The following is a 10,449-nucleotide window of genomic DNA, read 5'->3' on the forward strand; positions in this document are numbered from 1 at the left end:
ATGTGACACGAAAGTACCGCACCATAAATTTTATGAATCACGTGTAAAGTAACAGCAAATTAGCCTAGGGATAGCATCAACGCCCTCGCAGGTTATATTCGAGAAATTGTTTATTTAGAATGCGGTGTCATGTGTATCTGAAGATTCATGAAGATCTGAAGATCTGAAGATCTGAAGAGTCATGACGATTCGGTAATGAAAACTGGTCGGGTGCATCATGTGACATGCCGCTTTTTTCTACGCTTAAGGTAGAACGCGCCTTGCGGACACAGATTTGGACTCTCAAACGTTTACAGTTCTTTTCTGATATACCAATTGTGGGGATTCAATTTAAAGCTCTTGGTGTAAGAAAACTTTCACCGACTTAGTTTTTCAAAATACGAAAATTTTATTTTTCTCCACATGGTTAATATAGGGATGGCAGCCATTTTGAATTTAAAAATGTCGGTAAATCTTGAATTATTTGTTTCCCTTGTACCAAAATTTGCACCGTGACTCCCGATTTTTTTCTTGGTTTTGAAAGAGAATGGTTGAAAGATTCCTCAAGGAAAGTTTGAGCAAAAGTTTAAGTCTTTCACTTTCGAGTCGCTCTCTACCTTAAACGGATCAATTCAATCGTCTCCCTTTCTCTGTTCTAAACTTCAATTCTAGTTCTGTGAGTGAGAACTGTAAGTTTGGTATCATTTCAAAGACGCCTAGAAAAATTAATCTCTGCGAGAGGTAGCCCCTTTATGAATCTGAAACCGAATGGACGGTTTTCTCAGCTCATTTTAGTTACTCTCCAAGATTACTCCAATGACTTGAACACTGCGATTTCATTACATTTTACGGCTGTGAAATAAAACGTCAATTTTACAAACGTTTGTAGCGTGAACAAGAAATTCGCCTCGAGGGAGCCTTGTAAAAACAGCCCCCTTTTCGACGTTAACGAACTCAAATCTCAGATGAATGGAATGGAATGGTTTTCCACGACCTTTACTCTAAGGTTGTGCACACTTCATTTGATAAAGTATTTCTGCCCTATCTTGGGGGATGTCCCTAATTAGCTCTCAACTCTTACGTCAAAGACTATATTCTGACATCCCCATAGTACTCTGCTCGAGTATATTCTTTTACAAACGTTAAGCGTCACTTTATGGATTTTAGCGTTTTATTATGGAAATAATGCTACTTCTGTCCTCTAGGGCAATGAGTTAACATTCTACACGCTTTTACACGTGTAAAATAGCTTGCAGTTAGAAAGCAACGTTTTCCACATGGAAATAAAATCTTGTCCATATTTGGCGGCATCAGTGCGATGTACGTTCACACACCGAAAGATAAAGCAGGCTCAAGATTTGCCTGACAAAGAATTTGAATGTTCTGTCCTATTTTTGCAACCCTCTTAGGTTTGCTTTCGAATGCAATTACGCCGACGGACGTCCATCCTTTTCGTCTTCGACGAAGATAAACACACCGCCAACAGAGTGTTGTCAGTCTGACGGAACCGACCTCTGAATTTTTCAACCAAGGTCACACGACTGTCGCTAATGGAGCTACTCTTGTGTTGAAGTGCATGTCACCGGTACACATTGGAAAGTGCACGACTCTCACAGCGTGCTATTATTTCGTCCATCAGCGGTACTCGTCTTCGTGCCTTGACTATTTTACCTGATGAATGGTACTCGCTGCGGTCCATTTTGCTTCACCACTGTGCGTGTACGTCACGCGGGAAGAACCCTTCTGTAGATCCGACAGTCCGTCTGTCCCTCTAGGTTTAGATCTGCGTGAGTGTTTCATCTGCCTGTCCGTCTCAGTATCCGCCTTACTTTCTTCCCTGCTTTCTTTCATCGTTTCTGTCTGCCGTGCCTGTCAAAATGTGTGCGTTAGAATGCCAATGCAACCTCGCTATCTATCCAACCATCTCCCTATTACCTCCTTATCCATCCCCCACATCTGTGTACATCCGTATAGCTGTATGTTTCTCGCTTTCCTTGGCCTTACGTATGTCTGTCTATCTCTCCCACATTTAATCCATGCCATAGATTTGAAATTAACGGTCTTATTCTATACGATTTTTTTTATTTTACTATTTGTAACGCAGTATATAAAGTAGAATAACAGGGTCATTGTATACACTTATGACGCCGTGACATGATATAAAGTGCAATGCGCAAGTCAGGCTCTTAAATATGTCGCCGATTGAATTATGGTCGTTAACGGATCTCCAATTTCCCCGTCACATTTCCATTCGTCGTGATGGTTGTCGTGTTCCCGAACCATAACAGATATCCATGCAATCTGATATCATTCCATTACTTCCTGGACACTTAAGAATTTCCAGAGATTGACATCATAGCTCACTATTGACGTGGTTCTGGCGTCCCTCGAATTAGCTGACTACGCACAGAAGTGCACCCAGAGGTTATCGCGTTCAAGTGTGCTGAATGCGGACATGCGCTGAAATATCGCCAGTTTTTTGAGGACTTCTCAAAAGATTATGTTCCACAAGGCAGGATTTCATGACAAGGGGCAGAATTACTATCAACTCAATATGTCTTCAATGTGAAAGAAGATTGACATTTGCTTCCAAGTTTCTGCAGTTATAAGGATGTCTTCTAAATTTCGGGGGGGGAGCTGCTTCCTTGATTTTTTTTCACATAATTAAAGGGCTAGTATTTCTATAAAGTTTATACTATTTTTGAAGTTGTACCGGTTTCATAAAGTGAAACTTCTTCAACGTCTTTTAACTTTGTGTTGTTTTGGGGTTTTTTTGTTTGGTTTTGTTTGGTTTTGGGGTGAGGGTTTGTTTGTTTTGATTGAAATGCCATGTTGGTCCGAATTCTTGCCACGAGAATCGCTTGGATATAATAACATCTCACAACTTTTTAATATTATTTGATCGACATTAGGTTTAACTTTTGTGTTTTTCATGTAACAGTATTATCTTTTAGAAGGGACTGCATTGGTTTATTGTAGACTACGAAAGTTGCTGCGTTTGACATCCTGCAGCTATATTATCACCAAAGAGATATGCATTCGTGTTTCTAGTTTTCTGTATAGAGTAGCGATGCTCATTAAATATGAATTCAGGTCAAAAACGCGTTTCTTTGCGACAGAGCGATGCACATCTCCTGTACTTATCGCTTTGGCATCGACCACGGACTCGGACGCCGTGATCTGTGTTTGCCGCCCTACTCAGAACGGCACCATTAAACAGATAACAGAGATACTGTAAGAGAAACACAAATGCCAAGGTAATGCCCGTGATTGATGCTTAAAGCGAACATTCCCAATTGTTCGATACAATCTGCTGCGAGTGTTTGATGACAAAACGGAGAATTGAGGGTTGATCTCGCTTAGGGAAGTATGTCTGGCCGAACCTTAAGATTATCATACACGGAATTAATTCCTTAGAAAAGCACACACACCCATGAAAAGAAGTTCGCCTAGGGGAGACTTGAGCACTCGTGGGTTTTATATCACAACGTATCATAACTTATTCTAGAAAAGAAATGTAAGGTTGATAAAAACAGCGTTTCTGGCCATTTCAATTGAGCCTGCCAGGGCAGATTGGGTATCTCGCTGTTTGCCGCCAGAATTTCAATCGATGGAGACAAGGTGGGTAAAAATTCTTGGCTCTCTAATGAAATTTTGATGATGAATTTGAACTTTGACCTCTTGTATATTCTGATGTTCGAGACCTGCAACCTGTACCTGCATGTGCCCTTATTATCGCTTCTAATGACGCAGACACTTCGAAACGACTGTTCTAATGCTGTCGCGAACATTTACCTTGATTTAGAACAAAATCTAATCTGAGTACGTTAGCTGTGACAGTCATAATTCAAATTAAGGTTGACGGGAAGCGATACAGCGTAAATTGCATAGCCCGTTTACGATCAATTCCGAGAAAGACTATCTTGTTGATTAGCTGTTTCACAATACAACACGATTCAATGACTTTGGGATAAATTGACCTATTTGACCGACAGGCATGGTTTTTTGTATTGGAAAAGCTTCGCTTCGAAGAAAAGCTATTTTTAAACAGTTTAGGGTATAAGACCCACAAGGCGGATAATTTGTGATTTAGGAATACATTTTTATCGTTGTGAAATAAACATGTTAAATGAAGTGACAGACTTATGAAATTAAAATCACTTCTTCGGTTTTGATTACTTTTTGTCAATGCATTGCGTCATAAGGCGGGAAATGATGGTCACAGGTTCTTACAAATCAAAATTCTTGGGCTTTTCAGTACCGAAGTCTGCATTGACGAATGGACTGGGATGATGTACGTGCACCATTAACTGTTGTTCAATTTTGCATAATAAAGAGTCCATTAAATATTCAAATTTGCCTTTGACTTCATACCTTCCTTCGTAAAAATATCTGGTTCCTCATATCCGGTTCAATCATTACTGATCAAGTATGCAGACCACGCCCACAGAGCAAGCCAATGAGTTCATTCTAGCCATTCCCGAACTGCACAATATGACAAATAAACAGACAGACGGACAAATACAGGTCGATATCGATATGATATGAGGTTTGAAAGTCATAAAATGTTTTCGACTTTTATGGCCACGTGATAAAAAGCACATGCAGTTGTATAAACAGAAGGAAATGTAAAACTTAAAAATTGATAAGGTTCCAGATTTAAAAAATTCGATTCGTTATATGAAGTCAGGCATTGCCAGTAATTCGTTATATATGATTGTCCTATCATTTCTCAGAATTACTGTACGTGTCGTGAAACATGATTGCACAAAAACACTTTTTAAGGCAGTATGCGCCTCGGTATTGAAAGAATTTAACTTTTGCTCAAACTTGCCTGAAGGACGCTTTCGACCGTTCTCTTTCAAAATCACAAACAAAAGTCTGGGGATACCGTGCAAATTTTTGTAGCAGAGAAACAAATTACGCAGTTATTAACATTGTGAACTCTATGTGGGGGAAATATATAAATTTTCGATTTTTAACGAAAATAAGCCGATTAGCCGATAAATAGTCGATTTCTCATGTTATGACGCATTGCATCTAGTTATTTCAATCATGGGCGCTATTTCTCCAGAAGTTGTGACGTCACAGCTAGGTTGCTGCAGGGTAATAAATTTGACAGTGAGAATAGACTAGAACAAGGAACACTTTACTTTAACTCGCTCTGCGGGGTTGTGAATAGCATATGCCTTATTTAGAAGAAGATACGCTGGAAAATATATATGAAGATAATTTAGATAATGAAATCGTCCAAGGAATACTCTCTGTGAAGAAAATTGAAACTTCTGTCATTTGTGATGTAAACGTGATCACATTCCCTCCATCTGCCGTGCGTTATTGCTCATTCAGCTGTTCATTTATGCCCGGGAAGTCGAGCTCAGCACGTGCGACGCCTTGTCGATAGTCATTCACATTGCAGTGGGGTACCGCTGGACTGAATCGCTCAGTACTAAGTAACATTTAGGAAAGACGTAATGACAAAAACTCAACCCGAAGATCAATCGATTAGGAATTCGAAATCAAAGAAGGTTTGTCAATCGATTCAATCGAGGTACATATAGCCTACATAGGGACTTACTTCAGGAAAAAGTATGAAAGTTCTAAAATATGTTAACTTACTTTTTTTCGCAACACACCAAAGTAATAGTATGAAACAGAAGACACTTTTGCAGATGTTTCATGATTTTCCAGTGGTATTTTCACGCCATGGTGAACACTTTTAATTTCAAGAAGTGATTCGATACAGATTTCACTAGGTGTATATCCATGAGTACGTACATACAGGTAAACATAGTCAAACAGACAATCAAGCATGTCGATATGAAAGTCAGCATTGAACAGGGTGGTAAATAAACAAAGCCATACTTTGGTTTTGTTCGGAATATTTTTGTCTACGCCAGGAGTGATTCGAGTGGAGCGATGAATGTCTGATCATTTACTGTTTCTTTGTTTTTTACTATATTTTATTGAATTTTATTTTTGCGAAGTGAAAATTCGGAATGCTTTTCGTAAGAAACTGAAAAAAGTAGAGCTTTTCCAAAGGGTATTATTTTTAAATTTCTGGTTCGCGGATGCGTGCTACCTAGTCCGTGTAAAGTGTGTCTGTGCAATCTGTACGTTTCAGTTTTCAGATCAGCTAACCCAAGCGTATCAACATTACGAGATCTATATGAATTCGCGCCAACTGCCATATGGTAGTAAGCCGGCTCACGGACCGCCCACTACAGTTCCCTAAGCCAAACAGAGAAATCGGAAACATCCCAACGGCCCTATTATCAGTCCCTAGCTGACAGGCTAGTTACTGGGGTGTGAACGCCATCGCGATCTTTTGCGCAAATCAAACAACTTCTAGTTAGTTCGAACAAGCCTGCATGGAAAGACTGGAATTACTATTTCCACAGCGTTTTGTTATTCATGCTAACGTGGTGCGAGGTTTTTTAGTTTGATCGGATAAAATTATTACCGTATCTTTTTGCCAAAGCAGTTATCGTGACCCGACAGTTGAGCGCGCATAAAAGAAAATGTTTTAAATATGTAAGAAATATCGAGAGACAGATTTCTAGATCAGATAACATGTAAACTCGGACCGATATTAGCCTCGGAGGTGTATCGATCGTCAGCATTTAATTTACTCACCTCTCGATTTCTTCTTGGCCTGCTTTAAGTCTGCAAGTCAGCTTGTCTTGAATCAAGGATTCGGAAACTCGAGAGGTCGGTTCGGTTCGCGTCCGCGCTTTGATATCGCCGAAGCTGTCTGTGCGTGCGAGGGGAGCTCATTCTTGACAAGCGGACACCCTAGCTCTGCGAAAAAAATGTCCGACACTTCGCCGCCCCTTAAATCATTCTGCACTGCAGTAACTGCTCACTTTAAACTACAGCGCAGAATGTAGCCGCAGAATGTAGCCGAGGTGTTCATACTTAAACGCCTACAGATGGTCGCCTTTGCAAATATCACAAAATTGTAATTTCTGATTTGCTTATCTTTACAAAAATTGGTGCAAATGACGAACAGAGATTAAATTAGTTTACCGTTCTAATTCAGTTATGATCGCATTTTTAACAGGCTAGTTTTGCTTTCTAATCTGTCAACATTATTCACTCAACGGTTTAGAAAAGCTGGCAATCAATTAGGTGATATTTTCGACCGTTTAATTCAATAGAAGTGATGAGCGGATATTCTTGTGACAGGCAATAGACTCCCTATGTTAATCACATTGCTGATGAAGGGAAGCAGTTCAGTTACCTGGCTTTATATTACCATCAATATCAGACAGAGGTAACCATCAGTTGTGGAAGGAAGGTAAAGTACATATATGCAGAGACAGTACATTCTTCAAGCTGTTGAACATCGCGGTTGGTATTGCTCGGATATAAACTAGTGTTTAATTATCTACTGACGTTTTATTTTCTTCACATTTTTGCAATTATACGGATAATTTCAGAGTTGACAAATCATCGCTTTATCTGAAAGGTTAGCTTGCTTCTTTTGGATGCAAACTAGTTCTGGTGAAACAGCAAGGTCATAATTTGTCAGGAGAGAGAGTTACACGGCTTGACAAATAAATGACAAGCCGTCAGTAGACGGTTAGAGACACTGTGAATCTTGATAACGGCACCAGGTGTTATTGCAAAGGTGAAGTGTGACGGCAACTTTGATTCGCTGTGTTCTTAGTGCACTATTCGCCATGGGCAGAAACAAGGCGTCAAAATGGCAATTATAAGCTTTTATCCATTTAAATTCAGACACGTGATGGTAATTAAAGCGTTGTACATTATACAATTCCCCTCCATTCCCACCTTTACTGGTTATTTGCAAGTCTACACTGGTCGTTCCTACGGCCCATTTCTTTCTTTCTAATGTAATTTCGACGAAATCTGTTTTCAGAAAAAAAGTCAGTCATACTTCTCTACGTGCAATGGCAGAGAATACTCACAGAACTGGAAATGCCTAAATCGTCCGCCAGGACTTTTTGGCGGGAAACCGATTTGTTCGTCCTGAATGATAGCAAAAATTGGTAGGCGCAGCTGGATGAATATGTTATTCTGATCATGTGTCATACAAACCACTGGCAGTTTGGACTTTGTGTGAGTTGTGTGCTGTCAACAATTTTTTTCGCATTCTGTCGACTTTATTAAAGATCTTTGCACTTCCCCAAAATTGCGTATGTTTCAACGACGCGTCTGCTCTACAGTGTTTTGATAATTACGTTAAAACATGGTCGGTTACCTCTCGGAGTAAAGTTTCGTTTATACCCAAATGGTTACCCTTACTTGATTATCCTACACAGGGTCTCTCGGAGAAAACCTCTTTGCGTTATTTGATATAACATTTCGAGAATGAATAATATGGTTACTTTGCTGTGTCAAGGATAATACTGTACTTCGACCCGTGTCTGTAGCAAGCAGTAGGTGTCTAGATCACATCTTACGTGTACAGTCGAGTGTCATCATAAGCAAGACAGCCAGTGCTGCTTTATTATTGCTAAGCATGCATAGTTCGTGAGCTCGCAAAGGGTGCAAACTCAGGAGTTGTGGAATATTGTCACGTCACAGAGTGTCGTCGGAAATAATGAACTCTTGTGCGGACAGAGATGGTCTTCATATATGAGATAATAAGGTCATTATGTATGTATGTATGTATGTATGTATGTATGTATGTATGTATGTATGTATGTATGTATGTATGTATGTATGTATGTATGTATGTATGTATGTATGTATGTATGTATGTATGTATGTATGTACGTATGTATGTATGTACGTACGTATGTACGTATGTATGTACGTACGTACGTATGTATGTATGTATGTATGTATGTATGTATGTATGTATGTATGTATGTATGTATTTATGTATGTAGTATGTATGTATGTATGTATGTATGTATGTATGTATGTATGTATGTATGTATGTATGTATGTATGTATGTATGTATGTATGTATGTATGTATGTATGTATGTATGTATGTATTTGTGTATGTATGTATGTATGTATGTATGTATGTATGTATGTATGTATGTATGTATGTATGTATGTATGTATGTATGTATGTATGTATGTATGTATGTATGTATGTATGTATGTATGTATGTATGTATGTATTTATGTGTGTATGTATGTATGTATGTATGTATGTATGTATGTATGTATGTATGTATGTATGTATGTATGTATGTATGTATGTATGTATGTATGTATGTATGTATGTATGTATGTATGTATGTATGTATGTATGTATGTATTTATGTATGTATGTATCTATGTATCTATGTATCTATGTATCTATGTATCTATGTATCTATGTATCTATGTATGTACCGAGAACAGAAAACGGACACGCCGTAGACAAAGACAAAGAGACACAGAGCAATACAGGGTGACAGACAGAAACATCTAAGATGCGTATAGTAGCTTTAACTATTTGCCATTTTTAAAGTAAACAGAAAGAGTAATTATTGAAACTATTACTTATTCATTTTGTCCACTGTGGAACACGATTTTGTCGTGAAGACGATTTGAATATTTTTTCAAAAATTTAAAAAGAGTCCACATAAAATTCTCTCGCCATAAACGAGTACAATGAATAATTACTAGTAGTAGTTGTGGTGGTGGTGGAGGAGGTAGTTGTAGAAGTAGTATATATGTATGTATGTATGTATGTATGTATGTATGTATGTATGTATGTATGTATGTATGTATGTATGTATTTATTCATTTATTTATTTATTTATTTATTTATTATTTATTTTTATTTATTTATCTGTTTTTATTACAAGTGAAAGTTGAGCAGTACATTCATGGTAAGTGCCAAGTCAATGTATTATAAGAGGGTTCATTCAATGACGTGTTGGCAATCACTCACTATCAGACATCCTGACCCCGGAAACCGGTATGTCTCCCCAACGGAGACAAGTAAGCTTTCAACGTGGCAGATGGGTCGCCCAAGGCGTACCTTTTACGCCGTTTCCTTTTGAACTCTTATTAAAAAAAGTTCCCGTATACAGTTTCGCATCGTAGTCCTATTACGAGCGACTGGCGTTCCGGTCGACGAGAAGGTCGGAGGCGATGCTTCTGATTTCGAGGTAAACCAGCGCCATTTACCGTTAATCTCGTGTTCTTGTCCAAGTTGTGACATTCTCAAACGAGAGGATTCTGAAATAAACTAATCAAACGAGTGGACTGGAAACGACCGAATTTGCTAATCATTTTTTTTCAGATGTTTATTTATATCGTTTATATCACCGCTAACGTGATACAGACGTTGCTTAGTGTTCACTGGTCGATAAAAATCTCCCCGTTAAAAGTGTCAAGTGTTGGTACTACATTCACAAAGGTATTTGATTTGGTCAAGGGAATTGAGGAACAACCAGAAATCAAACACGTAATAAACTGGACGTGAAACTAGAATATTCTACAGTCATATCTTTCAATATGGCGTAAGTCCCGCTGATAAATTCAAGATTTTATG

At 38.5% G+C, this 10,449-nt stretch overlaps 1 protein-coding gene across 2 annotated transcripts in view; it reads right to left on the reverse strand.

The window, feature by feature from the left end:
- Window positions 1-6,737, reverse strand: part of LOC139116817 (ankyrin repeat domain-containing protein 34C-like) — a 148,704-nt gene extending 141,967 nt beyond the window's left edge. Inside the window, exon 1 of one of the 2 annotated variants that reach the window (XM_070679501.1) lies at window positions 6,616-6,737. The gene's annotated coding sequence lies outside the window, so the exon portion shown is untranslated. The remainder of the gene's footprint in view (window positions 1-6,615) is intronic. The other variant, XM_070679498.1, reaches the window with a different exon arrangement.
- Window positions 6,738-10,449: the final 3,712 nt, after the last annotated feature.

Source organism: Ptychodera flava, chromosome 18 (genome assembly GCF_041260155.1).
Source record: "Ptychodera flava strain L36383 chromosome 18, AS_Pfla_20210202, whole genome shotgun sequence".
Lineage (NCBI taxonomy): Eukaryota > Metazoa > Hemichordata > Enteropneusta > Ptychoderidae > Ptychodera > Ptychodera flava.